Here is a 21702-nt window from a genome sequence, read left to right as displayed (position 1 = left end):
TTTAAAATACGTTTATATTACTTCAATTGTACATCTTAATAACATATTTGTTGAAAACCATTTGAATTGTTTTAAATACATAAATAAAACATCATAGTAACGTATTCTAAACAAATAGCAAACAGCGATGAAATTTTGGTTTTCAGATACTAGTTTTGAACATAGTTATAACAACAACAAAGCCAGAGTGTAGTTCATGGAGTCAATTTGAGAAAATTATTTTCTATCATTTCTCGGGGTCAATTAGTGTTAAAACAGTGCTTTAAAGTGTGATTTATCCGCTAGGTAAGTACCTAAAGTGATTATTAGGTAATAGGAGGACTGGCGTATAAATGAAGTGCAAGGGTGGCTTGCTTCTTCCTAGCCATGCAGTTCTAAAGTTAGTTGTACAGCCACCAACTTTTGTTTTAGATAATTTTCATATACCAATTTGTTTAGCTAGTTCATAGCGCCATCATGAAGAGCGAAGAATGAAAAAATAAGTATTGGATGCTGTCATAGTTGCTCTCATAATTGAATTGCCTAGTATTTTAAGGCAAAAGATATTTCATAAATAATTTTCAAGTGCGAACTGACAGAACAGCGATCTGATAAACTTCAAACTTCATTTAACGTATTTGATACGTAAAAATAACGTATTTTTAACATATGTGAGTCCAAATGTTATAACAATGTGCTGCTGATTTTCTACATAACATCTTCAATTGAAAGATGATGAGGATACAAAATTGTTGTGTATTCAACGTTAAATTTACGTTACTCTAACTTGTCTAGAGGTTGATAATATTTTTCAATGGCTTGTTAATGCCAAACATAGATAAAACATGATTTCAACCCAAGATGTGTATAAATACGATTATAGTACTGCATTACAACATCTTTTTCAAATTTTATTTTCAAAGATGTTTTCTGTGTTACTTGGGTACACATTTTACGCGAAATCATGACTCATTTAGCAGGTTTCAAGCAGCGGATTTTATCCCGTGCAATAACTCTAGCATTCCCTTTATGTGCATTATTTCTCGCTGAATTTTAATTAGATATTTTTTTCTGTGCGGCACGGTACTGGTTGAATATCCAAAATGGAGGTCTAAAATCCAAAATGGTGGCTTCCATATTCAAGATGGCAGATGTTTTATTAAATTTTATGCTCTAAAACCGTGCAGTATGGGCATATTTGGTATAAATAAAACTTCAATGAAATTTTTAGAATGAACTATACTTCTATTTAAGGACAAACGTCTTAAAATCCCGCTTCAACGGTTCATCAGAACTTCAGACGCACAAATCTCAAGAAGCAAGCTTCAAACAACAATGAATTGTATTATTCTGTTCTTGCTCACTTGTAATAAGCTTATAATAAGAAGATCAGGAGCACTGGTTTTGTTTACGAAGAGATTTGTGCGCTCGAAATCGTGAGTAGGTGTCAAAGTCGACCATTTCGGGATTCTAACAAGTCTGTCCTTAATCTGTGGTTGACATAGAATTACGACTAGTAGCCTGTCAACGCTCGATGCAACTTTGCATCAAAGCAGTAAGACACTAGATAGACAAACCACATCACATCACACAAGATCAAAAGCCTGTGGTTGTTTTCATAATTATAAACGTAGCAACAAATATGATCACCGACTCTACTGCCAGATCGTTCATACTCAGCTAGGTACTTGTAAGTTGTAGAGTTCGTCGAAACTCTTCCCCAACTACATCTCTTCCGAGGTGGTGCGGTGCGCGACGATGGCAGGAAAGGAACAGGGAAACGCATCTCAGAGATCAAAGAAAACGGAAATCTCGCACCTCGATCACCATCATATAACGATGATGAGGGCCCCTGCCTGCAGGCTTGGGTTGGACTTCCCAGTAGCAGTTTGCAGCCTCACTAAAATCAGTGAAACAAAACATACCTACCTACTTCTAATAGTTGCCGACCGACCGACCGCCTTGGGGCAGATGACAGAGAGACGTGCGTGTGTCAATTTTAATAAACTTAGGTACCTCAAGTCGGCAAGTGATTGAGAAGAGGTTGTGGAGTATATAAACACAGATTGGCCGACGGTTCCGTAGAATTCGATGCGTGATTCCGTGTATCGAAACCATACATAGAGAGAGAGAATAACTGTGAAGTCTGGTTTCCCAGACAAATTAGAACAACTCATTCCAAAAGACACGAATCATGTCAAAAGAGCAGAACACATCTCGACCAGATGCATACCATTATCGGAGTAACATGTGGCAGACGTTCTCCGGCATTCCTAATTGAGGTGCAGAATGATCCCAGTTCTGGGAAACGGCACGATTACTCCCAATTAAGAGTAATTTTCGCACTGTTAGCCATTTTTACCGTGTTCCTGTATGTATATTATTTTTTTTTTTTTCCTCCCCTGTTGGGGAAATTAAGCCACTGCGTCCAATAGGTTGAACTTTTGTGGCAATGTATATTATTAGAACTTCCTTTCCATTCGGTGAATGCGATGCGAATTTGTCCAATACTTTCAGCATCACCCAGAGAGCATCGTACATCCACTAGGATGACTATTATTAGCACGGGAATGGGAAGATTTCCTTAGGGCAGCCGAGCCGGCCCACAGAATCGTCTTCGCGCCACATACGTATACATATGAAAGGTCCGAGCCAGTGAACGGGCGAATATGCAAATCCGTCCGGTTCCAGAGCGAGAAAACCGCGCGGTTGGTTACCTTCCGCAATATTAGACAACATCGGTATGTGTTGGGTGCAACACTTTCCTTTTTGCTTGACTTATATTAGGCTCAGTGTACCAGTTATGGCTATAGTACCTCAAATTCGCCATAGTCGATTTTCAACCTTTAATGATGCAAATCAACATGAAAAAAAAAAATGTGAACAACAGATCACGTTCACAAAAGATGGTTGCAATCATTCAAATTTCACAATTTGCTCAAATTATGATAGAAATAAATCATTTTCCTTAAATTTTCGGCTTCCTTGCACCCTATTTCGCCATAGTGTATCAGTTATGGCTAATCCCATAAGGAATGCATGTAAATAGTGCGAAGTGGAACACAAATTAGCAAATATATCCATAACTGGTACAGGGTTCCTATCATTGGCACACGCCGTAATAAATACTAAAAGTAGTTTTGGACCCGTTTCTATATTTTTCCTGTAAAGTTTTAAAACTAATCAATCATTTGACATGTCGATGACATTCGACGATCTTCTTCTTATTTTTGTAGAAATAGTTTTTCTTAGGTAGTGCGATAACTGGTACAGGCACCCTAGGTAGTTGCTAAAATTTGCCTACAACACCAGACCATTGATGGGAAGGCAAGAATGAAACTATTTATGTACATAGCTAGTGGCACATATTCGCGCAGAACATTCTTGCTTGTTTGTAAGGTATTTTTCATTCATGAATATCTGACAGACACATCTCAGAAATTGCACGACTTCCAGATGCCGCCGTTGCATCGTTCGCTGCGTATTCGTTCCTTCGCAACGCAGATATGATGATATGATTGTCAAAACTGTGCTATTTCAGAAATTTTATGCGAAATAAATTGTGTACTTCAATTCAACGTTTTGATCCCCCATCTTATACCTTCTATCTCTTATTTTCTTAACAATCTCCAATAACAAGTCCATAGATCATGTTGAAATAATTTCGACGAACTTCCAAATATTGTCCATACAAGAATAATAATTTTAGCACAAATGTCGTTGTGTCACCTTTAGAACAACAAGCTTTTATTTTTTCTTCCGACTGTTTGCAAATCTTGAGAGAATATCTTTCAAGATTTCTTGAGCATTACTTTGGAAAATCCATTCTTCCGGTAATTATTTTGGCAACTTCTTTTGGAATTTTGTCGGCAACTTCCTCAATTTTTTTACAATTTAATATGCATTTTTTTATGAGATTTCCTCCGGCAATTCCTTTGGAAAGTCCCACAGCTTTCCTATTATCCCCTCTCATCCACATAACGTGTTTCTTATCGTTTCAGAGAGCGAGCAATGGCGCTTAAGCCTAGGCTTGTTAGCCAGGACACATGGTCCAAATTCCTGTGCCCCATCCCTGAAGAAAAAAGGCCCATGTAGTGACAACATTTCTTAGCTACGTCACTCCCAACGTTGGTGTTGAAATATACTAAATCACTTACACTCACACCAACACATCTACATGATCTATTCAAGTACACTCACACAATCTGAATCCTGCCGCATCACTAGCTTATAGTGATTCCTCAATTAACCCATTCCAAATATCCAACTCCTTGACACCTATGGGGGCGTCGGTGAGTCGCTGACCTCACCTAAAGTAGGTGTCATATCATCACATCCTTTCCTATCCTCGTAACGGAGAAGATGGGCGTGGCCGGCAATAGAAGTTCTCATGTCTTTTTTACATCAACCTCTGATTGGATAGCTGGTTGTTCCATTGGCGTATCTAGGATTTTTTTCCAGGGGGTGCCTAGGGGGTGCCAGTTTCAGTGGCTTCTAGGTTATTTTGCTTTTATTTGTAAAAGAAAGTACCGATCCATCCTCAATTTCTTAGTATAATATAAATATAAACTGCGTCACGGAAAAAAATAGAACGTAAATTTAAACGCGCTATATTTTAAAGAACAGTTTTTTTTTTTGAAAATCCAAACCGTTGAGAGGTTTGGAAACTTGATAACTTGATTGCGTCTGCGTATAATACATGGAATTTGTATTTTAGAAATTGTCTTGCACTGCATTTCAATTAAGACTTCTTTTACAAATCTCTAAGAAATTCCTTTGGATTTTGCAAATTTCTTCGGAAATATTTTTGGATCCTCTTCGGCAATTTCCTTAAGAATTTATTTGGTAATATGTTTAGAAATTGACACTAAACACCTTTAACGCATCTTTTGAAAATTTAATCGGCAATAATTTTGAAAAATTTATTCGGAAATTCTTTTATAAATCGCTCCAATATTTGTAATGAAAATTCTTTAGAAAATTTCTTCTAGATTTCTACTGTAGTTATTTGAGGAATTCCTGCAGCAGATAGTTTTGGAACACCTTCGGCAATCCCGATATTACTTGCATTGAAAATTTATTTGGGAATTTTAACAGCAATTTCCTTGGAAATTTTGGAAACTTCGATTGTTTCTGTGGAAACTTCCGTTCATTTGGAAATTGGTTCGGCAAATTCCATAAAGATTTCCTTCAAAAATTTATATGAAAAAAAAAATCTTTGGTGGTTCTTTAAAAATTCTGTCACTGTGATACTACGACAATTACTTTTGGAATTCTTTCAAAATTTTATTCAGGAACTCTTTTGATAATTTCGGAAAATTCTTTGAGGATTTCCACAAAATTTTTTTTTGTGAATGTTTGTGAAAATGTTTAAAGAATATATTTCGGCAATTTATTTTGAGATTGCATTTAGCCAATTAAAAGAAAGCCTTGATGTTTTCTTTAGGAATTGAACCGGTAATGAATTCCTTTGCAACCACTTTGTAGGATTTTTTTTATCTGTATTAACGAGATTTTTAGCCCTAGGCTAGACACGCCCGAAAGCGGTCGACGTAAAGGTAATTTTAATCTTTTCGAGACGATTGTAAGAACAATAAGTGTTATGTCTTGTCTCATGTCGCGTCTCGTGGGTGTCGTGGAGTTCTTACGTTAGCATAAACTGTAAAAGTTAATAGTTCCTTCAGCATGTTTTTTTTTAATTTCTGTGGTAGTTTCATTGGAATTTAATTTATTTAATTTGTTAAGTTTTTTTCATAACTTCAATAGCTATTCTTCTGAAATTATTTTAGTATTTTTTTCCAGTTGTTTTGCAAATTTCTCAGGCATTTTCATCGTGATTACTTTTGCAATTCTTTATGATTTAATTCTAGTTATATCTATTGCTTCCGAAAATTGCTGAATTGAAAAATCAGAAGTTCGAAACTGGGCTTGCTTGAAGAAAATGAAACGGAAAACTTCCCGACAAACTCCAAAAGAAATAACTGGAAAAATTTCCATCAAAATTACCTTAGAACTTTCGAAGTTGTGGAGTGGACCTGGTGGGGCCCATATAGCCGAGGCGGTAAACGCACGGGTATTCAGCATGACCATGCTGAGGGTGACGGGTTCGATTCCCGGTCGGTCCAGGATCTTTTCGTAAAGGAAATTTCCTTGACTTCCCTGGGCATAGAGTATCTTCGTGCCTGCCACACGATATACACATGCAAAATGGTCATTGGCAGAGGAAGCTCTCAGTTAAAAGCTGAGAAGCAGGCTTTGTCCCAGTGAGGACGTTACGCCAAGAAGAGGAGAGGAGGAGGAGGAGTGGACCTGGTGTGATGGTTAGATCACTTGACTATCACGCCGAGGACCTGGGATCAAATCCCACTCCCGGCAAAGTCACAAAACAATGTGAGTTCTTCCTTCGGAAGGGAAGTAAAGCGTGGGTCCCGAGATGAGCTCTTCGTTTTTGGACGTACGAAAATCCACGCAGTCATTCGGACATTGTCCTGTAGATGGGCTAGATCACCCCCGAAACTGGCAATTTTAATCTTTTCTTGATGATTGTAAGAATGATAAGTGTTATGTCTTGTCTCATGTCGCGTCTCGTGTGTGATGCTGAAGAAACTTGCAAAGAAATGGCCATAATGTGGTCTAGGAACACGGAGTCGTGGGTAAGAATCCCACCCATCTCTCAATTTGTCAATTAGCTATAATCTGTGTCTTCTAATTAATTATAAGTTTTTCCCGTACATCCCTAAACGATTTCTTTACAGATTTTTGTAGTAATACCTCCTGGAATTTCTCCGGAAATTCCAACTATTCCCGAAATTCGTTTAGGGAATCCTCTAGAGATTTATATTAGAATTTCTTCAGCTAGAATTCCTTGAAGAAGACCAAGAGGCGTTCCAGGAGTAATATCATGATTTATTTCTAGAGCAATCCATGAATAAAAGCTCTAGAGGATCTCCTGGACGAGTCTTAAGAAAAATCCCTGGAAGAATCAAAGGCATTTCTGAAAGTATCCAAGGAAAATTGCCTAGAAGAATCCCAGCAAGAATACCAGAAGAAACCCCTAGAGGGATTCCTGCAGGTATCACAATAAGTATTTCTGGAGGAGACCTAGGAGGCATTGCTGACACATTAGAGGCAGCAGGAATCGCTTTTGGAAGCCCAGGAGAAGTTCCTGGATGAAAGTCAAGAGGGGTTCCTGGAAGAATCCAATGATAAATATTTGGAGAAATCCAACGAAAAAAATCCTTTAAGATTTCCAGGAAGAAACACTGAAGGCAATGCTCCTATGAAGATTACCTTGAATAATCCCAGCAAGTTTTTGGAGGAATCCCTGGAGAAATTCTTAGAAGAATCCTCAGAAGAATTCCGTGAGGTATTTCAGTAAGTATTTCAGGAGGAGTCCTAGGAGGAATTGCTGGAAGAACCACAGCAGGAATATCTTGAGAAATCCAGCTGAAATTCCTGGAGGAAGAGCATGAGAGGCTTATGAGAAAATCCTTGGTTAAAAATTCCTGGAGAAATCACCGGAGAGTTTTTGAAGAAACCACAGGAAAAATCTCAAGAGGTATTATTTGCAGAATTCTCAGCATAAATCCTAGGAGTAATTGCTGGAGGAAACTACACAGGAAATGCCTGGGAGAATCCAAAGAAAAAAATCCTTGGAATACCTAGAGAAGTCCCTGCAAGAACCGGTAAAGGTATTTTGAAAGAATTTATAACGAAGGCCCTGATTGAATCGCAGAAGGAATTTCTGAAGGAATCTCAGTAAGATTTTCCGGAAGAATTTCAGCCACAATGCTAGGATAAATTCGTATAGGAATCACCAGAAGAATTTCTGGACGTATTCTAGTAAGAATTTATGGAGGAATTGCTGGAAGAACCGCATGAAAACTTGTTTGAGGCATCCTTGAAGGAAGGCCAAAAGGAGTTTATGCAGGAATTTCTGGAGGAATCTTTGGATAAAATCTCTGAAGGAATTCCTGGATGAGTGCTTGGAGAATTCCGTGGTAGAACAATCCAAGAAATTTCTGCAAGAATTCCAGGAAGTTTGCCTGGAAAACTCCCAGCAAAAAAAAAACAGGAGAAAGCTCTAGAAGAATCCGTAGCATAATTTCTAAAGTTCCACAGTTAGAATTTCTGGAGGAAGAATAGCTGGAATAACCGCAGGAATAGCTTGAGGAATCCCAGCTGGAATATCTGGAGGAATTCTTAGAATCAGGAATACCGGGGGTATCCTAAAAGTAGTTCCCAGAAAATTGCCTGGAGGATGCCTGGAAATCTCAGGAGGATTTCCCGAAAGTATTACAGCAAGTAAATATGCCAGGAGAATTCCCTAGAAGTATTTCTGAAGGAGTTCTAATGGGGATTGCTTGAAGAATTCCTGCTGGAATTCATGGAGGAAGGGCAATAGAAGTTCTTGGAGAAATCTTCTGTGGAATTTCTGGAAGAAACTCTGGAGGAAATCCTGGATAAATCCTTTAAGAAATCTCTGGAAGAACCATCGAAGGGATTTTTAGACAAATCCAAGGGAGATTTTCCGGAAGAATTTCTGGAACTTCCCTAGAAGAATACCTGAAGGTACCATATTGAGAATTTTTGGAGGAGTTCTAAGAGAAATTGCTGCAACAATCGCAGCAGGAGTTGCTTGAGGAATCCTAGCCACAATTCCCGGATGAAGGCCAATATAAGCTCCTGGAGGAATGCCATGAGAAATTTCTGGAAGAATCTCTGAATAAAATCTCTAAAGGAATTCCAGAAAGAATCACCGGAGAAACTTCTGAAAGGATTTCAGGAAGATTGGCTTGAATAATCCCGCCAGGAATTTCTGAAGGAATCCCAATAGAATTTTTTAGAGGAATCCCTAGAAGAATTCCAAGAATTTGCTAAGAAATCCTAGAAGAAAATGCTGGACAAATCTCTGCAGAAATTTCTAGTATGTACAGGGGGTGGCCAAAATGTTTGGGATAGGCAACTTTTTTTTTTCTCTCACAATAAAGTTCAACATGCTATAATTTTTCATAGAGTGCATCGAAAAATCTCAAATTTTGACTGTTTGTCAACCTATTATATGTGCATCATTGGTACAAATTTGGGCTCAATTGATCAATCTTCCGCAAAGTTAGAACCGTTCCGATAAAACACTATTGTTAAGCCAACTAATTTTTTCGAGCTGTTATATCTCGGAAACCAGTGAACCGAATTGAATGAAATTTTGAACCCTCTGTACAACCCCATCAGGACTGCCTGGAGAATCCAAAGGGAAGTTTATTGAAAGAAAAACCGGTAGGAATCCATAAGAAAACCTAGAGAAATCACTGTATAAATAGATAGAGGTATTTCTGGAGAAATCCATAGAGAGTCTGTTGATTCTGACCAATAGGCGACAAACATATCTAAAGATTCCATCTGCAAAAGAGAGGCTCTCTTTGTTCCGGTTCTCTTTAAATTATTACGATGTAACTGTGGACATTTTGACAATTTGTGATGTAAAGATCGGCAAAGGATTGTTTAATCTACCTTCCGATGCAAGAAGTAAATCAAATTTTATAAATACAAGCACGTTATAATCGAAAAAGAGGTGACTTAAAGAGAGTTTCTCATCTGCACTTGGGACCTATAGAAATGTTTGGCCAGAATATCCTAAACACCAAACCGTACAACAAGTATTTAAGTAATTCTGGGTGTGCTTAAGTTTTGTTGGAATGTGCCATTAATTAATATTAGAATTATTGTGTTAAGTTTTAAATTTTAGGTGTCTGTCAAGAAAAGATTCTAGGGGGTGCCAAATTTGTTCTAGGGGGTGCCAGGCACCCCTGGAACCCCCCCTAGCTACGCCAATGGGTTGTTCCCAAATAGCATTAAGTAATCAGAATAAGAGTATTAAAGATATAACATGACAACTTTCACTATGCAATCTACGAATTACTCCGTTACCACGCAACGCAACGCAATTCCTTTGGAAAGTCCCTCAGCAACGCTTTTGCTAATTTAAGCGGCAATGACTTTGTGAATTTCTTTGCCAATTCTTTTGGAGCCCCTTCGGGAATTTATCTAAAACTTTCTTCAAAAAATCTTTCGGCCCATCCTTTGAGAACTTCAAAAGCAATTCCTTCGGAAATTGCTTCATCAATTTCTTGGCACTTTTGGCAATTACTTTGGATTTTTTTTTTCAGCAAGCCCTTCGGTAGTTTTGATGGGGGTTTCATCGTCAATCATTTTGGAAATTTCTAAAAAATGTTTGTGAAAATTGCTCCGTCAGTTCTTTGACAATTTGTTTTCCTTGGAGGAGCTCTTCAGCAATTCCTTTATAAACCTCTCTGGAATTGTCTTTGCAAAATCGTTAGGGAATTTCTTTATACAGGGGATAGACGAAATAATCGGGACAAGCAAAATTTTCACTTTTCCCAAAAGGTTCAACTAGCTGTAACTTTTCGAAAAGTACATCAAATATTCTCAAATTTTTACTGTAAGTTCATCAACTAGTTGTGTATCAGTGGTCCAAATTTAGGAAAGATCGGGCCATTTTCCACGAAGTAATAAATATTCTTGGAAAAGGTAAAATTATCCGATAGCCAACTTTGAGCTGTTATATCTCCGGATCCAATGAACCGAATGCAATGAAATTTTGACCATTTATGACTTATATAATAATCCATGAAAAACCGTTGACTAAACTTAAAATTCTTAACACGAAAGAAAATTATTACGATTAGATTATTTTACTAATAAAACACAAAATTATCCAAAACTTCGACATCGTTTCAAAATTCAAGATGCAAATTGTAGTTCATTTAATTTCCCTCTTATTGACTTATATGTAAATGTGTTTTGAAGAAAAGTAACAATATAGCCGCCAAAAAATTGAAAAAGTAATGGAATACATCTTAAAAATAGACCGATTTGCTAAAAAATCGTGAGGAAAAAAATCGCTATAACTTTTGCTCTTGTTAAAAATTTCAAGTTAAGTCAAATGTTTTTCAGAGTTTATTATATAAGCCATGAATGGTCAAAATTTCATTGCAATCGGTTCATTAAATCCGGAGATATAATAGCTCAAAGTTGGCTATCAGATAATTTTACCTTTTTCAGGAATCTTTATAACTTCGTGGAAAATGGCCCGATCTTTCCCAAATTTGACCTCCTTATGAGAAAAATGCAAAAAGGGAAATTTTCTTTTCAAATTACAATCGCAATGAGAAGAGTAAGGGTTCAACCAGCCGCACCCAAGTTGTGAGCAACAATTTTAGACGCATAAGGGATTGGAAAAACTTTATTTGGTGTTGATGCGATTAATGGTTGATCCATCCTACTCTATATTTACACCGCAGGAATCTGAAATGGTGTGATTTGATGCACTTTGGTCACGATTTTGATCTCTTGCATATATGAAGACTTGCGACTATTTTCTTGCTGACCGTTCATCAGATTGTCAAAAAAGCCGCTGTGGTTTGGTTCCCTTCTAGATTTTACCACTTCTGGCGGGACACTCGTTACCAGTTCTGGAACACAACCGGTTCTCCCAAATATGGTCTGAGACTTTTTGCTGGCTAACTGTTCATTGGGCTATTGAAAAAGCCTCGATTTGATGTGTCGCATGCTTGGGTTCGGACTTTTATATTTGACCATTTACGACGGGACACCAAAAATCGGCTCCCGGAATCGACCTGTTATCCCAAACATGGTATGAGACTATTTTCTTGCTTTTTTTTTTTGTTTTTATTAATGCCCAGGTAACCAATAAGCATTTGAATAAGCCGTATTTTTGTTTTATATCTGCATTCGACCTGCTTACTGCCGTATCATAGCAGTTGGGCTGCTAGATTGCCCTATATTAGCAATTGCAAAGCTACTTAAAATCTGACAGCAGTTATGTAGCATTTCAAATGCATGGTATGTTTTGGTTAACAAGCAGCACAACTGCTACTTTATTGCCATAAAACTGCTAAGCGAGACGAGTGATGCTAAACTCACAACACATTTCCACTTTCTAATTTACGTGCCCCGGCTGTAGAAGCCATTATCATTCGATCATTTATAGGTAGCCACAAAAAAAAAAACAATGGAAAACAACATAAATAAATTCCATGATTAGTTTCCTAGTAGGATGTTCGGGTCAACATGACCCAGACAGGCATGCTGATCGTGCACTACGTTATCGAGGTGCGATAAACCTAATCACTTAAGAAAGTTAATTATCAGCACATGCCGGGCCTATAGCATCTAACGAAGCCGGGCCTAAAGCATATCTAACGAAGCAACTGCCGGTGTAATATTCAAGCCTCAAATAGATCAAAAAACCAACGCACATTATCCAATCATCTTTAGCTTACTCTGTAGCGCGGTTCTGCACCATCGTCAACCCAAGGATCGAGGGATCAAATCCCAATTTCGCCGAAATCAGCAAAAAAACAACAACATTTCAAAACGTGCCCCATTCCTCAAAAGATACACAGGAGAGAGAGGATAAAAATAGAAGAGAGTGAAACCGTAAAATGGGCAGGGGAAAATATTTTTGTTTTTGTTTTTGACAATCTGGGGGATAGGAAATTTAAGCATTAAATCAGCCGTATATTGGGCCAAAACCTGCATTTAATTAGCACTTATGGCACATATACGGCAAATTAGCATTTAACGACCTGCTGTAAAGGCGCATATAGTGCCGAATTGATGCCATTTTAACTGCTTATTGGTTATCTGGGTGTGTATTTTAACTTATAACTAATTCTACACTTCATTTTCTTGCTAACCGTTCATCACTTCAACAGGTAACCTAATAAATCATTTGATATATCGAGTGTATTGGTTTTCTAGTACATTTGACCATTTCCGGCGGTACACATTGATATGGTCTGAGACTAATTTGTTGTCAACTGTTCTTCATGTTACCTTAACCTTCCAGGACGCGCGCCATCAAGCTACCGAAACTGCACCGCGCTTGCGCTGTATACGAAAAGCGAGGTTTTTTGGTAGTGTTGTACTTTTTACAACAGCGCGCACGCTGAAGGGTTAAATTAGATCCCTAATGTGGTATTAGCCTATTTCCTTGATTACTGGTCATCAGGTTATTAAAAAAGACGTGATTTGATGTGTCGCCTTCATGGGTTTAGTTCACTTCTACATGTGGCCACTTCCGGAGGGACACAAGGAACCGGTTCAGGTATGGTCTGAGACTTTTTTCTTGCCAACCATTAATTAGGTAATCAAAAAAGCCGGTCTTTGATATGTCGCATGCATGGATTTGGTTCACTTTTATAATTGGCCACTTCCGGCGGGTTACCCGGAATTGGTTGCGGAACACTACCGACAGACCCCATGTGGTCTGAGCCTACTTTCTTAATAACCGGCCATCAGGTTATTGGAAAAGCTGTGATTTGATGTGTCGCATGCATGGGTTTGGTTCATTATTATATTTGGCTACTTCCGGTGGGACATCCGGAACCAGTTCCGGAACACCACTGGTTCAAATATGGTCTGAGACTATTTTCTTGCTCATCGTTCATCAAGTTATCGAAAATGCCGCAGTTTGATGTGTCGTATGTATAGGGCCGATCCAAACCATTTTCAATAGGAAACAATGGGACCAGATTCCTCGTCGAATGAACTGTCGGTCATAAAAATCGGTTGAGGTTTTTTGTCAAAAAGAGATGTGAGTTTTTTTTGTCACACACATACACACATACATACACACAGGCATCAGCTCGGAGGAAGAGCGAAACGAACGGCGGTGGTGTTCGCCACTGCAAAAGCCGCGCTTAAGACCGAGATAAGAGCAAGCAAAAAGGCCTGCTGTGAGGGTCTCTGTCAGAGTGCCAATGCGAACCCGTGAGGTGACGCCTACAGGATCGTTATGGCCAAGACGAGTGGTGTGATGAATCCTACAGAGTAATCTCCAGAGATGTTGGAGGGGATCATTGGAGGGCTTTTTCCGCGTCATGATCCTAGTCCTTGGCCTCCTTTTGTAGGACAGCCGGGGACTGGGGCTGGCGATGAGGAGAGGGTCACCGATGTGGAACTTGTGGGGATAGCTAAGTCCCTTAGCGTAGGTAAGGCCCCAGGTCCGGACGGAGTTCCAAACCTGGCCTTAAAAGTAGCTATTGCAGAGGCTCCCGAGATGTTCAGGTCTGCTATGCAGAAGTGCCTGGACGTGGGAGTTTTCCCAGAAGCTTGGAAGAGGCAGAGCCTGGTACTATTGCCAAAGGCGGAGAAACCACCCGGAGACCCGTCGGCATATAGACCAATATGCTTGATTGATACGGCGGGGAAGGTGCTCGAAAAGATCATCCTCAATAGAATGTTGCGGTTCACCGAGGGCGAAAATGGTCTTTCGAGTAACCAGTACGGCTTCCGGAAGGGGAGGTCCACCGTAGACGCTATCTTGTCGGTTACAAAAACCGCCGAGAAAGCACTCGAGCCTAAGAGGAGGGGAATTCGCTTTTGCGCGGTAGTGACTCTGGATGTTAGGAATGCGTTTAATAGCGCCAGCTGGTCTGCTATTGCCGATGCGCTCTTGCGTCTGGGGATACCGGAGTACCTGTACAAGATTCTCGGAAGTTACTTTCAGAATCGTGTACTAGTCTACGACACGGAGGTGGGTCGGAAGTGCTTTCAAATAACCTCAGAAGTCCCGCAAGGTTCCATCCTGGGTCCGGTGTTATGGAATGTCATGTACGACGAGGTGTTGAGGTTAGAGTACCCAGTGGGAGTGGTGATTGTCGGATTTGCCGACGACATTACGCTCGAAGTCTACTGTGAAACGATCGAGGAGGTAAAGTTGACTACCAACCACTCGATCAAGGTTGTGCAGGCGTGGATGCGGTCCAGGAAACTAGAGCTGGCTCACCACAAGACAGAGGTGACGGTTGTTAACAACCGGAAGTCGGATCAGCAGACGGAGATCAGTGTAGGAGAGTGCACTATCCTGTCAAAGCGCTCCGTCAAACACTTGGGCGTGATGATCGACGATAAGTCGGTAGCCACGTCGATTATGCCTGTTAAAGAGCCTCCACAGCTATTATGGCACTGTCCCGGATGATGTCCAATAGCTCTGCGGTGTACGCCAGTAAGCGCAAGCTTCTGGCTAGTGTTGCTACGTCCATACTTAGGTATGGCGGCCCGGCGTGGGGCACCGCGTTAAGTACTAAATGCTACCGACGGAAGCTGGAAAGTACTTACAGGCTTATGTGCCTGAGGGTTGCGAGCGCGTACCGTAACGTGTCACACGACGCTCTCTGCGTCATTACTGGTATGGTGCCTATCAGCATTCTTATCAGTGAGGACATGGAGTGCTTCAAAATGCGCGGCACAAGAGGCATACGCAGAACTGCCAGGATGGCCTCTATGGTCAAATGGCAGCGCGCGTGGGACAGTTCCACCAAAGGAAGGTGGACCCATAGGTTAATACCGAGAGTAGATAGTTGGATTATTAGGCGCCATGGAGAAGTTACATTCCACCTGACACAGGTCCTTACAGGTCATGGTTGCTTCCGACAGTATCTACACCGTTTCGGGCATGCGGATTCTCCCGAATGCCCAGTGTGCAATGGTTTAGAGGAAACGGTGGATCACGTTTTGTTCGTGTGCCCGCGTTTTCGCACAATGCGTGACCGCATGCTTGCCACATGCGGGGAGGGCACAAACCCGGACAATTTGGTCCAGAGGATGTGTAGGGATGAGTTTGGCTGGAACGCCTTTTCAACGGCTATCGCCCATATCGTCTGGGAGCTACAGAGGAGGTGGCGCGTGGACTCGGAGAGTGGCTAGTCTAGATGCAGTACAAGAGGTGGTCCAGGGGTTCGGAGTCGGCTTCGTAGGTCATACCGGTGCCCTGCGGTCGAGATCGACCCTTACAGCGATTAAGTGACCACGAAGAGGAAGTCCCGGTAGCAGTGCTGTCGTTTCGTCGTTCCACTGGGTTGGATCCGAGCCTGCTTTTGGAAATGGGTCCCCGGTTTCTGGCGTGTTAAAGACTGTGCTTTCATCGCCAAACGCCCATTTAATTAATAAAGTTTATCAACGAACAACAAACTTCCTTCCATCCTATTCCACATGCATTTAAATGAAGGAAAAATCTCGGCATCCTCTCTGGTTGGTTTCTGCAATATTTTCGCAATCTTTGATCCCTAAATCATTACAGTTCCTCCACCTCTTCTTCCGCACCAATTAGCTCATTTCATACTTGATACAATATGACTGTGGCCAGCAGAACCGCGGCCAGCTGTTGCAGAACTTCAAAAGCCATCCGTCCGACCGACGATCAGCGAGCATCAGCGCAGCCGCGCTGAAATGGATAGCAACTATGTACTGAACTGACCACTGAGAGGAGATGGAGATGGTCGCGGCCACCACCGTCGCGACCGTGTGCACTGTGCTGTGCAGTAATATAAAACAGTTTCCATCCATCTTTTTCCAGTCAACAGCACCGCCTGCCTGGATGCAATGAAATAAATGCTCCTCATATGGCATGTATTAAATACCGCTGGTAGGTAGCTGAAAGAAGCACACGGCACGTGGTTGGGAGGATCTTACAGTCAGCACGCACGATTGCGAGAACATCGAACCATACCTATTTTTCTTATTAATTAATCACCTTTCCTGAGTTTGTAAGCCTGTCGTCGCGTATAGCGGTTGAACCAAAATTAATGAGTTGAGCTGCTAGAAGGCGGAATGAGAATCTTCGCAGATAACAGATTAGTACAGGTAAGAATGTAGGTACGTAGATTGAGTTAGGGCACTTCCATGCCGCCTTTTTCAATCACGTTTTTCTTCTACACGCAGCACAGAAGTCAAGGCACAGAGCAGTCAGTGGTGTTCATTTTTGTTCATCAGCCATATCAACACAGTCACCGTAAGCTTTCTGTTCTCTCTGTAGCAGGCGTGCTTGCCGTTTTGAATGTGTTAGATCGGACGGTGCTTCCCCATCTGCGTACGCATAGTGGCAAAGGAACGAACATGTGCGAAGGCGAATCGAAAATTTATGGGTTCGACGTTTCTGAGCTGGTAGGTAGCGGTCAGTATTGTCGGGCCGCCACCAAACCGGACTTCGCACAATCAAGTCGCGATGCGACCCAACTCGCGACGTTTTTTAATCATGTCAAAAGTAGTGCGCATCCTTCCCGTTGTTGTCAGCAACACAACGCACTAGATGCGAAACAGTTGCGACACTTGTGGACCAAGAAAATGGCAATTTTTTATTGAATGTCGGTCTTGATTCCAACCGGATAGACAATAGCATGGGGCAGTAGTAACTGATGTTTGGTCAGTCGTTATATCAACGAGCATGACTGGTCGGCAGCGTAGAAGCTCATTTGGATGTTTTTTCCTCTTCCCATCAGCCGAAATAGCTCAGTTGGGAGAGCGTTAGACTGAAGATCTAAAGGTCCCCGGTTCAATCCCGGGTTTCGGCAAAGTATTCTTTTTTGGGGCAGATGAGAGTGAAGCTTTTGAATGTTTTACATTTGAACATTTTTAACAAACACTTGTTACAACTCTGTTTCTGTAAAAAAGCATTATGCTATTTCATGGTTGATCAATTTCAATCAAGCCTAACCTACTTCACTTTGTTTAGCGAGCATAAATCTCTGCTCTCAATCATCATCTTATTCAGCGATAGGTACTGCATATAAACTAAAACGTGAGAAGACTGACCTATCGTCATTATCATATTGAATTCATTCAAGTGAGCGCTAGCCTTGAAACAATTTTCTTATTGCAAACAATGCCACTTCCTCAAGTGGTGCCATTTGTCGAGCACATCTCGCGTGCGCCATTCATCCAGTCTTCCCCATAACCAGGTTTAGATTAGGCACATGTTGAGAGAAGTAGAAGATCAAGTCAAGTCAACAAACATCTACTAGTGACTGGATGAATAGTGAGCACCTGCCACAGTGGCTTGAGCCATTCCTTCCGCTTGCTCATTTGAATCCCATCGAACGAATGTCGTTCAGCTTGTGCCTGCCTGCATGCATATGCCTCCTCCAGCCGGAATTCGACTCAAAACAAAAAGAAACAAAAATCTATGTCATGCATCCGTCCCTGACGCTGACTGTGCGGTTATAAACATATCACTCGAGGTAACGTAGTCCTTCCTCTCGGCTTTCCGCACAGCGCAGTGTCATTGGGATTGCATTGCAGCAAACATATTTAAGGTAGTGCTATTTCGAAAGAGATGCAAAGATGCAGCATGCCCACCAGCCACAAACATATTTCCGTTGGGATGTTTCTGCTGCTCATTTCAAATTTGTTTTGCCTGCGTGCAGCCAGAGAAGATGGAAATGCACACGTGCGCTATTAGCGCATACAACCAACATGGATCAGCATCCTACTTGCAGATGGAGAATAATTTTCATTCAACTATTTCGAGTCCTGAGATGGGTTGGGTAGGTCGTATAATGTTTTGAAATTTACACATGTGCATATCATTACAGTGCGGTTGAGCTCGATAACACCGGTTTAGCATTTATGAACTCAATGAGCTGATCTAATATCATTTTAGTGTGGAATCAAGTTTTGACTCGGGAAAGGAAAGGAAACAAATATTTTCAGTAGAGCAGAAGTGTTTCGGCTTTCAATGTAACTCTGGTGTTATTGTTATTGTTATTTATTTTTAACTAAAAAATTTGAAAGAGGGAAAAGCCCCTGTGAGTAATGTCTTCATCTACGAAATCTTTCTCAAAAAAGCATAAAACCTCGTAATCATTTCGATTTTTTTTTATAAAATAAACTTAAAACTAAAGGCTTCTTCGGAAAAGTATCCATAATCGAGCCGTGATCTTGATGCGGATTTGTCAAGGGATGGACCAAGGTAATCTGTCTACGACGACGGAATTTTGAACATCAAGGATAGGATTCGGACGCAGTTCTTGAAAACTGAAAAAAAAATAAATTTTAAAGAGTATCAAACAGCATAACCAATTTCAATAAAATATCTGAAAAGAATTTTCATCATGACTAAAGATTTACTACTTAGAATATCTCTAACAGATACAGGTAAAGTAAAGCCTAAATTTTTAAATCTATCAATTAAGTTTTTTTCTGGGTAAGTTATTTTTTTTTTCGTTATTTAAGAGCTTTTCAGCCCTTGGCTGGTTTGTTTCTAAGATGAGTTATGTATAATGTATATAATGAAAAAATATATGATCAATATCTTGATATGATTCACCACAAATACATAAATTTGAATCTACAATATTAATACGATATAAATGACTATTTCAAATATAATAATTAGACATAAGTCTTGTAAACAGACAAGTAAAGTATCTACTAGTAGATAAATGTTTGAACCTAGGTTTTTTATCCACAACAGGACAAATGGAATGGCATCAACGGCCTTTATCGATAAAATCCCAATCGATTTGCCACGAAGATTTCGATTTTTGCTTGATTTCAGTAAAGTATTCCGAATGAAAAATATTACGTTCATAAATAATATTACGAGTAGCACCTAATTTGGCCAAACAATCAGCTTATTCATTACCAAAAATTTAACAATGTGCAGGAACCTAAACAAATTTTATAATAAATCCTCGACGTTGTAGATCGTATACTAATTTTCTCAACATTAGGATTATATAATGAATTTTAAAATTAAAATTTGTTGATTTAATTGCATTTAAACAACTCATCATATCACATATCAGTACATATAATGTACAAATTTGGAGAATACCCTTTAATAAGACTGCATGTGAAATATAAAGCATTCAATTCAGCAACAAAAATGGAACAAGGAGATTTCAATTTGAAAAAATGAGCCACCTCAATATTATAAACTCCAAAGCCAGCTTATTTCTAATGAATGAACCATCTGTATAAAATAAATAGGCTCAGTGTACCAGTTATGGCTATAGTACCTCAAACTCGCCATAGTCGATTTTTAACCTTTAATGATGCAAATCAACAAGAAAAAAATTGTGAACAACAGATCACGTTCACAAAAGATGATTGCAATCATTTAAACTTCACAATTTGCTCAATTTACGATAGAAATAAATCATTTTCCTTATTTTTCGGCTTCCTTCCACCCTATTTCGCCATAGTGTACCAGTTATGGCTAATACCATAAGGAATGCATGTAAATAGTGCGAAATGGATCCCAAATTAACAAATGTGTCCATAACTGTTACAGGGTTCCTATCATTGGCACACGCCGTAATTAATACTTAAACTAGTTTTGCACCCGTTTCTTTATTTTTCCTGTAAAGTATGAAAAGAAATCAATCTTTTACATTTCGATGACATTCGACGGTCTTATTCTTACACAGATAAAAATAATGAAGTTTACACGTCATGTAAACCTAATTTTAGTCATGTAAACTTCCAGTTACGATGGTTTACATGATATATCATGTAAATTTGCGTTATATGTCATATAAAAACTCTGAGTCATGTTGAATTACATGACATATAATGGAAGTTTACACGATTTTTCATGAGATTTACATGATATGTCATGTAAACTTCTGTGAAATCTCACGCTCCAATCATGTGCATCACATGTCACAGAAATTTACACATCTTTTCTATCTGTGTATTTTTGTAGAAATAGTTCTTCTTAGGTAGTGTGATAACTGGTACAGGCACCCTACTCAGGTTCAATTCCGCCAAATTTACGGTCAGATAAGCAAATTCAGAATGCTCATATAGTATGGAATTTGTTTTATTTCTAAAAATAAAGAGATGTCAGTTAAAGGTTGAAAAGAGTGAACATTTATGTCATGACTCATGATTATAAAAATAATTTAATCAAGAGGGACAATGTTTCTAGTAGACCACTGAACCCGAATCCGGGCCCTATTCTTGGAAAAAAAAATCGAAGAAAATAATTTAAATTATATTATTTTTATGGACTTTTCCCAGAAGGAATGTGTACTTAAAAAATGAGTAAAAATGTCTTATTGACCACTTCTTGATCGATTTATGTATAAATTGGGATAGGCCTTTAGGAGCAGTGCTGATAAATTCATTTCATCATATCTAAATTCAACCACCTACAGCTCATTTTAGAAGCTGAACCTGAGAATATGATATATGAAAAACTTGTGCGGCTAGACCAGTTCTGCAAGAAAGTCACGGAAAAAACGGCATTTTTTGAATATTTAAGGTAAATGTCACGGACTTCCTTCAAAAAATGCAAATGATATTCACGGTGAATATCATTTGGCATTTTTCAAAGGTAGTCCGTGACATTTACCTTAAATACTCAAAAAATAGCGGTTTTTCCGTGACTTTCTTGCAGAACTGGTCTAGCCGCACAAGTTTTTCATATATCATATTCTCAGGTTCATCTTCTAAAATGAGCTGTGGGTGATTGAATTTAGGTATGACGAAATGAAATTTTCAGCACTGTTTAGGAGCCTATTGCAAAACGGTGAGTCGATAAGGAGAGCGTCCAACACAGCTCTGGTCCTCGCAAGTACCTATACCTGGCCAGCGATGACGGAATCTCGAGGTGGGATGTAGGATGATCTGCTTCTCGGCGTGGGCTCGGGAACTCTGACCCAAGATGGCGACTGGGTAGCTTGGGGTAAATCTTCACAGCAGTGACGGAAAATTATGAAGATTGCCGCTGAGCAGACACAAACCAAAACAAACCTACTCGTGAACAACGGGGCCCGAGAATACTCGCACTTCTTAATTCGTGAGTAGGTAAACGAAGCTGGCAAGCACTCGCATGTGATTCGCGAAGCTTCGCTGAGTTTTTTTTGCATTTTGACGAAAAACGCATTTTCA

At 39.7% G+C, this 21702-nt stretch overlaps 1 protein-coding gene and 1 non-coding gene across 4 annotated transcripts in view; both read left to right on the top strand.

Moving 5' to 3' along the window:
* Window positions 1-21702, top strand: part of LOC109412593 (fibroblast growth factor receptor homolog 1) — a 595864-nt gene that overhangs the window by 302469 nt on the left and 271693 nt on the right. The gene's annotated exons all lie outside the window — the stretch shown is intronic.
* On the top strand, window positions 17303-17375 carry Trnaf-gaa (transfer RNA phenylalanine (anticodon GAA)). The gene has a single exon. It is a non-coding gene; the product is annotated as a tRNA-Phe (tRNA).

The sequence above is a fragment of the Aedes albopictus genome, chromosome 1 (assembly GCF_035046485.1).
Source record: "Aedes albopictus strain Foshan chromosome 1, AalbF5, whole genome shotgun sequence".
Lineage (NCBI taxonomy): Eukaryota > Metazoa > Arthropoda > Insecta > Diptera > Culicidae > Aedes > Aedes albopictus.
Note: the sequence above shows the minus strand (reverse complement) of the source record. Positions and strands in the feature narration are given on the sequence as shown.